The sequence below is a fragment of the Ovis aries genome, chromosome 7 (genome assembly GCF_016772045.2).
Source record: "Ovis aries strain OAR_USU_Benz2616 breed Rambouillet chromosome 7, ARS-UI_Ramb_v3.0, whole genome shotgun sequence".
Classification (NCBI taxonomy): Eukaryota; Metazoa; Chordata; class Mammalia; order Artiodactyla; family Bovidae; genus Ovis; species Ovis aries.
In genome coordinates, this window is record NC_056060.1 from 60,637,077 (window position 1) to 60,650,193 (window position 13,117).

The following is a 13,117-nucleotide window of genomic DNA, read 5'->3' on the forward strand; positions in this document are numbered from 1 at the left end:
TAAATTCTCTTCTCTCTATAAAATTCTCTAATAGTCTCCTTCAGATATCTAATGTTGTTAGCATCTTTTATTAAACAGACTATCCTTTCTTAATTGGCTTGAAATGCCACTTTTGTTATACATCCATATTGTGTGTGTGAGAGAGAGAGAGCATGAAAGAGCAAGCACGCAGAGGAGGGAGAAGAGGGAGAGAGAAAGAAAGCAAGCAGATGAGGGAGAGGTTGTGCCTGGGCCCTCTATTCTGCTGTGTTTGTGCCAGCTGTCTAGTCTGCTGTTTGTGTGTCACTGTGCTAATTCCCCTAAATTTACTTTAGTTTTATAGAAAGTCTTGTTATCTGAGAAGGTGAATCCTTCCTCTTGTTCTTCCGCTTTCTTCATCTTTAAGATTATCTAGACTATTCATGGTCTTTTGCTGTTCCATATATATTTTAGAATCATATCACAATTATTAATGCACACTTGCTAAGTTCCAAGAAGAAAACTATTGATATTTTTTTGTAACTGTGTTGAATTTAAATTTACTTAGAGAAACTTGATTAATTTTAGACTTTGTTGAGATAAGGATACAATCTAAAATTCAAAGAATAACCATTAAAAAAATAGAAATGGGACATGTAACCTCTAAACCAATACAAAGAAAAAAGGAAATAAAGAGCAGTCTGGTAAATTGACATCTTTACAGTGATATAGTGTCTTTTTACATATTATTGTGTTTACTATTTTACAGACCCTACAAATCATCATTAGAATATAGTTAATGAAAAACCAATAAAAAAAAAGAGGCAAAGAAAAGTATGGTAAATTAGAAGAACAAATGTTATAAGAGGAACAAAGTCAGTTATATCAGTAATGATAATTATTGTTAATGAGCTAAACTCACCAGTTACAAAATGGTACAAAAATATCCTCAGCCTGGATATTTGAAAGTCCAGCTACAAACTGCTTCCAATCAATATGTGCCAAATAATATGAAACATTAAAAGTAAAGGGATGCTATGAAAAATACAAGCTCAGTACTAACTGGCAGTCATGAGAACACACCTCTCAGATCTCCGATGTAGGGAGGAGCATAGATGACCAAGAAAACCAGCTGATGTGCTCTGGATCAAGCTTCCCTGGCGCTATTCCCAATCACTGGCTTCATATGGCAGGTGTGGAGGTTCCTGGGAGACATGGAACTCCTCTGACTAGCTTGAGGACTCTCTCATAACCTAAGTGAATTTCTTTTAGACTGGACTATATCTAAGATGGGCTTCCTCGGTGGTTCGGAGGTAAAGAATCTGCCTGCAAGCAGGAGCCACGGGAGATGCGGGTTCGATCCCTAGATCAGGAAGATCTCCTGGAGGCAGGCATGCAACCCACTCCAGTATTCTTGTCTGGAGAATCCTATGGACAGAGGAGTCTGACGGGCTACAGTCCATAGGGTCGCAGAGTCTGACATGACGGAAGCAACTTAGCATGCATGCTGGCAATCTAAGGTGCTTCCACCAAACTTCCTTCCCTCCTTCCCCTCTCCTTTACTCGGGAATCAGTCTTGCATTGTAGTCTAATGGTTCTGTCGGCCTCTCTCAGTTCCTTCAATATTTTCTCTGACAAAAATGAATTTCTTGCATTTTTAATGAAGAAGGCTGAGTGCCAAAGAATTGATGCTTTTGAACTGTGGTGTTGGAGAAGACTCTTCAGAGTCTCTTGGACTGCAAGGAGATCCAACCAGCCCATTCTGAAGGAGATCAGCCCTGGGATTTCTTTGGAAGGAATGATGCTAAAGCTGAAACTCCAGTACTTTGGCCACCTCATGCGAAGAGTTGGCTTGTTGGAAAAAGACTCTGATGCTGGGAGGGATTGGGGGCAGGAGGAGAAGGGGACGACAGAGGATGAGATGGCTAGATGGCATCACTGACTCAGTGGACGCGAGTCTAAGTGAACTCCGGGATTTGGTGATGGACAGGAAAGCCTGGATTCATGGGGTCGCAAAGAGTCGGACACAACTGAGTGACTGAACTGAACTGAACTGGAGGCAATGGATGGACCAGACTTGTACACCACTCCCTCCCCACAAAGCAAACACTTAAAAAATCAAGAAAAAAACCCCAGACTTGTTATCTATATTAATATTAGCAAAAGACTGGAAGAAACAAAGCCTTACTAAGACTAAAGAAAATCATAATTTAATGCCAAAAGGAAATATTTACCAGGACCACATTTATCAGGAGTAATGTACGTGTTATGTATAATAACTAACTTGAAACCCCAACAAGGCATAAAATATACAAAAGAAAATTGACAGAATTACAACTAGAAAATGACAAACAGACAGTCATATTTTTTTCCTTTTTAAATCTTTCAGTGCTTTTACTTAGTGCCTAGTGGTTTTCTTAGGGTTTGCACTTGCACATCCATTCTATATATTTAGTGTTTTTTTACGTTCTTACTGTATCATTACTTCCATGTTCCACTTTCCTTATTGCAGGTTCTGGAGCTTTAATCCTGCTTTATCTGCTGACTTTTGCACCTGGTGAATTGACACCTCACGTCTTTATGATGAGTTTCATTGTAGGCCCATTGTTAACAGACACTTCTCCCCAGCCCTTAACTCATCCCAGGGCTGTGAGACCTGAGAGGACTGGCATTTGCTTCTGCCAAGAACCTCAGAGGGACCACCAACTTTGAGACCATATTAGGTTAACTCTTTGGTGGGAGTTTCTGAAAACAGGTTAGAGGGAATTACGATGCCTCTACTACGCAAGGTGCAGGTAGGGTAACGAGTTGTCGTGGTTTATCTAAGCCTGTGGGTATTCCTGGGCTTCCCAGGTGGCACAGTGGTAAAGAATCTGTCAGTGCAGGAGACACAGGAGACTTGGGTTTGATCCCTGGGTTAGGAAGATCCCCTGGAGAAGGAAATGGCAACCCAGTCCAGTATTCCTGGCTGAAGAATCCCATGGACAGAGGAGCCTAGAGGGCTACAGTCCCTGGGGTCGCAAAGAGTTGGACACAACTGAAGTGGCTGAGCACACACACACACACATACACACACAGGGTTCCCAGGATCCAAGACTCTCAGATCTAAAACCAGGATAGACTGTGGGCAAACTGTGACCACTGATCATCCTAAGTACAGACCTGGTTTCAATTTCTTTTTCCCTTCAGGGAAGAATTATTTTCCCACCCAAATCTCAGGCAGAGATGGACAAGCTTCTATATCATGCCCCCAACCAGGATAATATTTTCAAGTTGACCTTTCCAATGAGGCTGCCCCACTTGGGAGCACCTGGCTTTATTCTATAATCTTGGTTCCCACTTCCCCCTCACTTGGTTCAAAGGCCCTGTCTCATGTAGCCACAGAGAGTATTAGAATGCCCCTATCCTAACCCCACTCTGACACTCTTGATCCATTAGTTCATGTGCTTTTAACTCATTTTAATTCCACCTTTGTTTCAGACAACTTGGGTGTTCCTCTTCTTATTTTTGAGTTCTTTGTGCATTTAATTTTTTTATTTTTGCAGCATTTTCTAAGTCTTTATAGCTGGAGGATTGTCATTTTATCTCATCTGCCATCTTGCCAAGACCAGCACTCCTCCCCAAACAAGTTTTTACCAACCTGTCTGGCCTTGCAGCAACATAGCCTATAAAATCCATAAAATACAGCAACTTATAAATGATTCAAAGTTATTAGGCATGGGTTTGCCAAACAACAGACACTAGAGAATTTTTGCATATTAGTTAGGGTTCACCAGAAAAGCAGAACCAACAGGATGTATAGAGGTATATACAAGAGGAGATTTATTATAGGAATTGACTCATATGGTTATGGAGGCCAAGAAGTCCTGTGATCTGGTGTCTGTGAGCTGGAGATCCAGGAAGGCCAGTGGTGTAATTCAGTCCAATTCGGAAGGCCTGAGTATCAGGGATCAATGGTGTAAGTGCTGATCACAGTCCAAAGACCCAAGAACCTATCTGAACAGAAGACTGAAGACCAGTTCAAGCAAAGAGAGCAAATTTCCCTTCCTTAGCCTTTTTTTTTCCCCTGTATGTAAGCCCTCAAGAGATTGGATGCTGACTACCCACATTTGTGCGCAATCTTTTAAACTCAAGTCTACCAATTCAGACGCTAATCTCTACTGGAAACACCCTCACAGACACATTCAGAAATAATGTTTTACCAGTTCCCTGGTGGCTCAGATGGGAGACCTGGGTTCGATCCATGGGTTGGGAAGATCCCCTGGAGATGGGAATAGCTACCCACTCCAGTATACTGGTTTGGAGAATTCCATAGACAGAGGAGCCTGGCAGGCTACAGTCCATGGGGTGGCAAAGAGTCAGACACGACTGAGCGAGTTTCACTTTCGCTTCACAGTCATCTGGGCATCCCTTTGCCCAGTCAAGTTGACACATAAAATCAACCATCACAGTGGAACTCACCATTTCTATAAATGATTTCTAAAGCTATGCTGTACAGTATAAAATATAATTGTTGTTTAATGAAACAGACACAAGAAATTATTTATTTTTTTTTTACTTTATTTTACTTTATAATACAATTCTTTTTTATGGTCTCTATAGTGTAAAAAAAAATCCTGTCAGTTGTATCAGTTAGATAATCTATGGTGTTTGTTTTTTTTAAACACTGATAATGGGACTTCCCTGGTGGTGCAGTGGTTAAGAATCCACCTTCCAATGCAGGGGACCCAGGCACAATACCTGGTTAGGGAACTAAGATCCCATGTGCCTCAGGGCAACTGAGCCCATGCAGGGCTACTACTGGACTGTCATGCTCTGGAGCCTGTGAACCACAGCTAGAGAGCCCCTGAGCCACAAAGAAAGATCCTGCATGCCACAACTAAGACCTGCTGCCACCAGATAAATAAATATTTTAAACAAACAAACAAAAATCTGTCACTGATATTTACAATGTTGTAAATCAGCTATACTTCAATTTTTTAAAAAATGAAAAATAATGAAAGGAATGAGTAAGAAAGAGAAGAAATAAATAATAATAACTGTAACAATCAGCTCTAATAATGACACCAATAATCAGCTCTCCAGCCCCAGGTTTATTTTGTCTTTTATCTCAGTGAGAATTGGCTGTGGCTACAACATCCCTGGTGGCTCGGTCAGTAAAGAATCTGCCTGAAACGTGGGTGACCTGGGTTCAGTCCCTGAGTTGGAAAGATCCCCTTTCCAGTTGCATGGCAACCCCTCCAGTATTCTTGCCTGGAGAATCCCCAAGGACAGAGGAGCCTGGTGGGCCGAAGGCTATGGGATCACAAAGGGGACAAGACTGAGTGACTAAGCACAGCACAGCATGCCAATGCTGTGCCCCATCCTGGACTGTGAGTTCAGGAAGAGGAGACCGCCTAGAAGAAGAGGTGTTTGTGAAGTCTGTGAACTTTAACGGGGTAGAAAAATTGCTCTACTGGGTAGGATTCACACTTCCCAGGTAAGACTAAGTTGAAGGCTCCCATCCACACAGTAACCAGAGCTATCCAGTGAAAAAAGTATATTGCTTTTCTAGAAATAAAATCTAGAAACAAAATCTAGAAATTCTAGATACAAAATCTTTAAAATAAGATTCAGTTTTTCAGTTCAGTCACTCAGTCCTGTCCAACTCTTTGTGACCTCGGCACGCCAGGCCTCCCTGTCCATCACAAACATCCAGAGCTTACTCGAACTCATGTCCATTGAGTCAGTGAGGCCATCCAACCATCTCATCCTCTGTCGTTCTCCTCTCCTTCACCTTCAATCTTCCCCAGCAGCAGGGTCTTTACCAGTGAGTCAGCTCTTTGAATCAGGTGGCCAAAGTATTGGAGTTTCAGCTTCAGCATCAGTCCTTCCAATGAATATTCAGGACTGAATATTCAGTCCATCCTTTAGGATGGACTGGTTGGATCTCCTTGCAGTTCAAGGAACTCTGAAGAGTCTTCTCCAACACCACAGTTCAAAAGCATCAATTCTTCTGTGCTCAGCTTTCTTTATAGTCCAACTCTTACAACCATACATGACTACTGGAAAAACCATAGCTTGGCTAGACGGACCTTTGTTGGCAAAGTACTGTCTGTGCTTTTTAATATGCTGTCTAGGTGGGTCATAGCTTTTTTTCCAAGGAGTAAGTGTCTTTTAATTTCATGGCTGCAGTCATCATCTGCAGTGGTTTTCGAACCCCCCAAAATAAAGTCTCTTACTGTTTCCATTGTTTCTCCATCTGTTTGCCATGAATTGATGGGACTGGATGCCATAATCTTAGTTTTCTGAATGTTGAGCTTTAAGCCAACTTTTTCACTCTCCACTTTTACTTTCATCAAGAGGCTCTTTAGTTCTTCACTTTCTGCCATAAGGGTGGTGTCATCTACGTATATGAGGTTATTGATATTTCTCCCAGCAATCTTGTTCCAGCATTGTGCTTGTGTTTCATCCAGCCCAGCATTTAGCATGATGTACTCTGCATATAAGTTAAATAAGCAAGGTGACAATATACAGCCTTGATGTACTCGTTTCCCAATTTGGAACCAGTCTGTTGTTCCATGTTCAGTTCTAACTGTTGCTTCTTGACCTGCATACAGATTTCTCAAGAGGCAGGTCAGGTGGTCTGGTATTCACATCTCTTTCAGAATTTTCCACAGTTTTTTGTGATCTGCACAGTCAAAGGCTTTGACATAGTCAATAATGCAGAAGTAGATGTTTCTCTGAAACTCTTGATTTTTTGATGATCCAGTGGATGTTGGCCATTTGATCTCTGGTTCCTCTGCCTTTTCTAAATCCAGCTTGAACATCCAGATGTTCACGGTTCATGTTGAAGCTTGGCTTGGTGGATTTTGAGCATTACTTTGCTAGCATGTGAGATGAGTGCAATTGTGCAGTAATTTGAACATTCTTTGGCATTGCCTTTCTTTGGGGTTGGAATTAAAACGCTCCTTTTCCTGTGGCCACTGCTGAGTTTTCCAGATTTGCTGGTATATTGAATGCAGCACCTTAACAGCATTATCTTTTAGGATTTGAAATAGCTCAACTGGAATTTCATCATTAAAATAAGATAATCTCACTAAAATACTGTCTCTGAAACCCCAAATGAAAGTGGAAGTGTTAGTTGCTCAGCCATGTCTGTTTCTTTGCGACCCCATGGACTGTAAGTCCATGGAATTATCCAGGCAAGAATACTGGAGTGAGTTGCCATTCCCTTCTCCAGGGATCTTCCTGACCCAGGAGTCAAACCTTCATATCGTGTGTCTCCTGCATTGACAAGCAGATTCTTTACTACTACACCAGCAGAGAAGCATGTTTCAGCATAAAAAAATTAACCAGAGAAATAAATGCTATGCATATATTTTTGTTCTAGTCTTAGTGATCCTACATATGCTTATATCTTGAACTTTTGAGCACAAGCACTAGGAAATGTGAATAAGTAAGCATTTCTTATTTTTATCCCTACTGTTGGCAAAGGAGACTTTACTCCAAAAAGATTTCATGGCATACTGGATTCATGGCATTCAGGAGCTTTATTTGGCTTTTGAAACTGGGCCAGGCATGTTGGTTTCATACCCGACAACCGTCTACTCTTCTCTGCTCCCAAATTCCTGATTCCACTGAGGTTTCTGCCTTTATTCCCACTTTACTCTTGAAAATCCTGATTCATCTTAGTCAACCACTGCAGCTCCAGTTTCCTAGCCTATAACTGGGTAGGCAAGTGGGCATGAGAGCCAATGAGAATTGAGGAGATTTGATGGGTATTTTCTAGCAAAGAAATTCCTCTTTAAAATGGACAAATGACAATATGCAATTTTTCTCTCATCTGACTGCATATCCACATTTGCAGATGATGTTTGTGGTTTTGGAAATCATCTTGTGAGTTTGACAGGAACTTGATAAGAACAAGGCCAATTTTCTGAGGTTGGCATAGAGGAATGAAGATTAAACCAAGATCTTGATGTCCTTGAGCTGTGTTATGGCGCCACCCTAGAGCCAACATATGCTAGGAATTATTGTTACATAAGTCATAATTCCCCTTACTTGTTTATGCCAGGTGAGGTTTATTATTTATGGCCCAAATCATCCTACTTGATACAATAGCAATCTTTAAGTCTCTAGGCTTAAACATCACTTAACTGGCCCTTGTAAGATTTGGAAGCCACGGGCAAGAAGGATTTGTTGGGATCCAGCTTTCCCAGACAGCCTAGTGTGGGGAGGGAAGATAGATGTGAAATGAGGAGGTCGTAGGGTATGACATCAAGGCTGTTTCTGTCTGAGGCACAAAATCCCTATAACCCATTTCAACAGAAACTTCCAACACTGCTGGAGGTACCTACTGGCTGATACTTCCATGTTCAGGCTGCTGTGGTTTAATTAGTAATGGGACTCTTGCCGGCATCAAAAGTACAAAATTCACTGTTTTTCTTTTCTCCTGAGGTACAAATACTGTCCAAGATGCTTGACACTGCAGGGAAGAAGGGGAGATGAGGAAAATCTGTTTATTTGGCACCTTCACCCTGTGGCAATATTGGCATCTCAGAGGTTGAGCTGCTTGTTTTGCAATTAAAAAAGGGCAGGAGACTTTCTACAGTTTCTCCTGAGAGAATACAACCATTCTAAGCAGCTGATAACTGTCAAACAAAGGATCAGATATTTTGGTTTCTTTTGTTTGCTTGTTCATTTTTTTTTTCTTAACGTTGGAAATAGCTGGTGGTCAAGGAAGGCTTTCCAGGCTTCCAACCAAGAGGCTGTGTTGGACACCCCCAGGCAGGTCTTGGGGCTGGTCTGGATTCCAGAGCAGCAGGCGAGATGTCTGCACCAGACAGACAAAAGGACTTGCTCCAGAATTTCCTTCCTAGGACGGTCTTGCTCTGCAAGGTCCTGCCAATATAGGAAAATACCCAGAGCAACAGATAGCCATCCTTCCTTCCTGCTCCCCACTCTATCCAACCAGTCTAATGACAGCCACAAAAGGTTGATGGGAAGCTGGATCCCAGAATACACTGTGATCACCACCCCACTGCATCTAGTTTTTTAGGGGTGTGAAGATATGTCTTAATTTTTGGATGAGGGGAGAGCCTAGAGCCTCGAAATATGGTTCGGATTATGCCCAGGAATTATTTATGGAGATTCAGAAAGTGTAGCGCTCCCTTCCTTTCCGCTGCTGTTCACACTTGCAGCTGGGCTGCTGAGACTGATTGTCTTGGTCCCTGGACTAGAGCAAGGTGGTGGGAAGGAGGCTGGTTCCTCTCCTTCTATGATTTTCCTCTGTCGATAATTGAGATGGACTCTGATGGGGAGGAAGATGTAGAAGGGGTCTTGGACCCTTCCTCCATTTCCAGCTTTCCTTTGTGTCTGCATTAATCAACTGCCTGATGCTTCAGTCACAACTTGTTGGAGTCCAGTGAAATACTTGGGATTTAGAAATCAAACGAAAAGATAATCACCTAGAAATCAGGTTTAAATCTGCAGTGACTAAAGTTGCTTTGTTAGAGAAATTAAAGTGGTGAGAAGCTTTCTCGTCTAAGGCTGCTGAACAGTTGCAGCTGGCACAAACAGGTTTGGGGCTGTTTGCACTGAGTGATGTAAAACCCACCTTGCATGTGGAAACAGGCTGTATTTGCTTTGATTTTAAAACTCTTGTAATTGCTCAGAAAAGGGGGGAACAGTTCCTTGCTCTCATTTGGAATAATTGATGCTTTCCTTATTAATTGTCCAGGCTCAAAATAATACAGACTTGCTTGTGGCTGGATCCCAAATGCCACCCGCACATCAGGAAAATGAGAAGACAAATACCACATGGGAGCCCAGCGTTTGCAAAAATTATAATGGGTGTCACACTGTCATTTTACAAAGTGACTTTTTAAAATAGCAAATAAATAAATAAAGCTAGGAAAAACCCCACAGAGACATGTTAATGTCTCAACCTGGAACAATAAAGCTCCATTAAAAACACTTGCCATTAGCCACCATCTGCTGTCAGCAATTGGGGGTAATCTTTATGTCCTCGACAGCTTTGCCTCGTTCCCCCTGGATGAAGCAAAGACGCCACAGTGGACCAGAAATTCAGGGGTAAGGATCCCTCTGTTCTGCAGCTTTACAGAGCTCTGAGCTTGGTGGCCGAGAGTCAAGTCTGTTCGGGGTGTTCTGGCTGCATATCAAATTGGAGAAAATTTGCTAACTGTATTTCCTTCCCCTTGCATACTGCTCCATTCCTGTCAGCATTTTCTGCACAAATCAGAGGTAAGGTGGGCTCCCTGCCCTTGACATATCTGGGGACTTAGGAAAATAAGAGAACGGCTTTCTTGCTTGGCTCTGATAAATGAGGGAAGCTGTGTGTTGCAGCAAGATTCTTTTGATCAGAATTTCTCCAGTGCACCTGCATTTTTCTCCCATTTGAACTTGTACTTTTAGATTATTTAGTAAATATAATTCTTGCTCCCACCAAAGGTAAACTTATTTTCTCTTCGTAGGGATGTGGGTTAAGAAATCTTAAAACCATAAACAAGATAGATGACAGCGTCCCGTGCTCCCTAATGATTTGGCAAAAAACGCTTGTGCAGAAAGAGGTGCAAAGATGCTGTTAATATTCTGAGTGCGTGGAGAACACTGTTTTCCATCTTTCAGATATAATCTCACTGCACATGAGGAATATGACTAGAGAAGGAACACGGTGCAGGTGAAACGTCTGAATGACACTTGCCTGTCGTCTTTTTCACCCTGTGGGGTTTTTCCCTATCCAGCTCTCCATGATGGTGCAGAGCCATAAAATGCACTGGCTTTTCCTAGAATAGTGTTTCTCCAGTTTTTGGACTACATGGACTTCTTTAAGACAAAATTTCCACATTCTTTTGTGAACCTGCCTGTTACAATAGAAGAAATGCATGGAGGCCATAGATACAGTCACGGGGCAGGGGATTTCTTCAGTTGTCTTCAGTCTCAAAGGTACTCCATTCTGATCCATTCCAATCGTAGTTATTGAGGTTTTGCCCTGAGACCTCATTTTTGTGCCTGTAAGGGGTTCACTGAGAGGGAAAACGGGATGTGGGGGAGGGGCAGTGCAGGATGGGAAGGAAATAGGGTGGTCTTAGGCCAGCTGATCAGATATACTTTTACCCATTCTTTCTTATCCTCCTTACACCTAATCAATCAACATTCCTTGTATTAATCTCAAATGACCTCACGGTGTACTTTCCATTTAAACAAGTAATAATAGGAAGCACCATCATTTTGAATCCATCCTTCATACTTCTGCTTTACTGGTAAAAAGTTGCTCTAAAAACACAAGGTGTCTCTTCCTTTCCTTTTGTTTTCCCTCTTTTGGGATTACATTTAAAAAATTTATTCTTTATCCTTCTCTTTTTAAAAATGTGAACTGACTATGGACTTCACCCAGATGAAAAATGCCACACTATGCTGGTCTACAGTCATCTGGAAGATTCTAGGAGAGCAGCACATGTTACTCTTGAGGGCAAGAACCACCATTCTAAGAACTGATATTCTCTTGAAAGACTCTAATAATGAGAATTTTGCAAAGATATATGATTCACTGATCAGAACTTTCATTCATCTAGCTGTATCATGTATGGTCTTTTGGGCAGCATGGAGGATATAAACCCAGAATAACTTTAATAATGGTGGTTTATTGCAATCCTGTTGGTATATTGCTTGTCCTCATGGAGAATAAGAATGTTAGCTCCCCACTGTTTGGAATATCACTCAAACTCAAAGAAAGAATCCCCTCAGTGTAAATCAGTAATCATAATTCCCAAGAGAGAAGATGTGATCAAGTTAGTTTTCATCATTCGGTACTGAACACCCCACTTAATCAGAGGTTCACCTCATGGCCAGGTGGCTTTGCTTACGTCTAGACCAGTCATAATTTACATCCACTTTATCACTATGTAACCCCCAACACTTACACAAGCCCTGTTCTAGGCATTGGACGTACTTAAGTTCAATTTAATTGTATCAACAATCCCATGGGATAAATATTATCACTATCCTCATCTTATAGATTTAAGGAAGCTAGGCTCAGAAAGGTTAAGCTACTTGCACAAGGTTACCCAGCTAGTCATTAGAGGAGCCAGGATGCTGGCCAGAGCCCATGCTGTTAATTGATAGCACATTCAAAGATGCATGCTGGTCAAGCTTATCCAGAATCCCCAGTTCAGACAGGAAGGCTGATTAAGGTGACTAATGCTGCACTGGGTCCTAGAGGCCCCTTGCTCTGCTGATTAAATTACTTTGATTGCTGGATCCTGGGGAGATTTTGGCATCCTTGGGATAGCCACTTTTGGGCTGGGGCAGGGAGTGAAGGTGGCGGGGGGTTGGGGGGGGATTCCAATTGGTAAGGAGGAAGTATTTTGCAATTTTAATAATGGGTCTTCCCCAGTGGCACATAGAACCCCGTCTGAATATGTATGCATGCTTACCAAACTCAAATAGAGCTATTTCTCCTTAATTGAAAGTCCCTTTTCCACTAGCCAAAAATAAAGGCACCGATTATACCAACTTCCCTCCAACACATACATACATTCTACTGTTTTAGTAACCAGTAATGAACAATTTGTACAATTTGCTTCAGAATCAAATATCTGTAAGGGTAATTTTGGACTCTATCCTAAATTGGTTCATGTGTTAGTCCAGATGAAACTGGATCAGATGAGATTAGTTCAGATAGCAAAGTTCACATGTATAAATCCTTTTAAAAGATTATTATTTTAAAGAAAAACTGTGTTCTGAGGAGCAGATAGCATCTGCTTTTGCATTTAAAAGGCACAGGTATAATTAATAATACAATAGTGTCTTTTTGTGTTTGTTTTTAGTTGCTAAGTCATGTCCGATTCTTACGTGACCCCATGGACTATAGCCTGCCAGGCTCCTCTGTCCATGGGATTTCCCAAGCAAGAATACTGGAGTGGGTTGCAATTTACTTCTCCGAAGGATCTTCCTGACTTGGGGATTAAACCCACATCTCCTGCATTGGCAGAAGGATTCTTTACCACTGAGCCACCTGGGCAGCCCTAGTGTCTAGTTATACTCTAAGTTGAGCCCAAGTGAAATTAGGTAAGAGTCAAATATAGAACTCATTTACAAAAAGTTCATTTAATGAGATTAGCAATCCTTGAAAGAGTGAAGACAGCAGATACTGGTG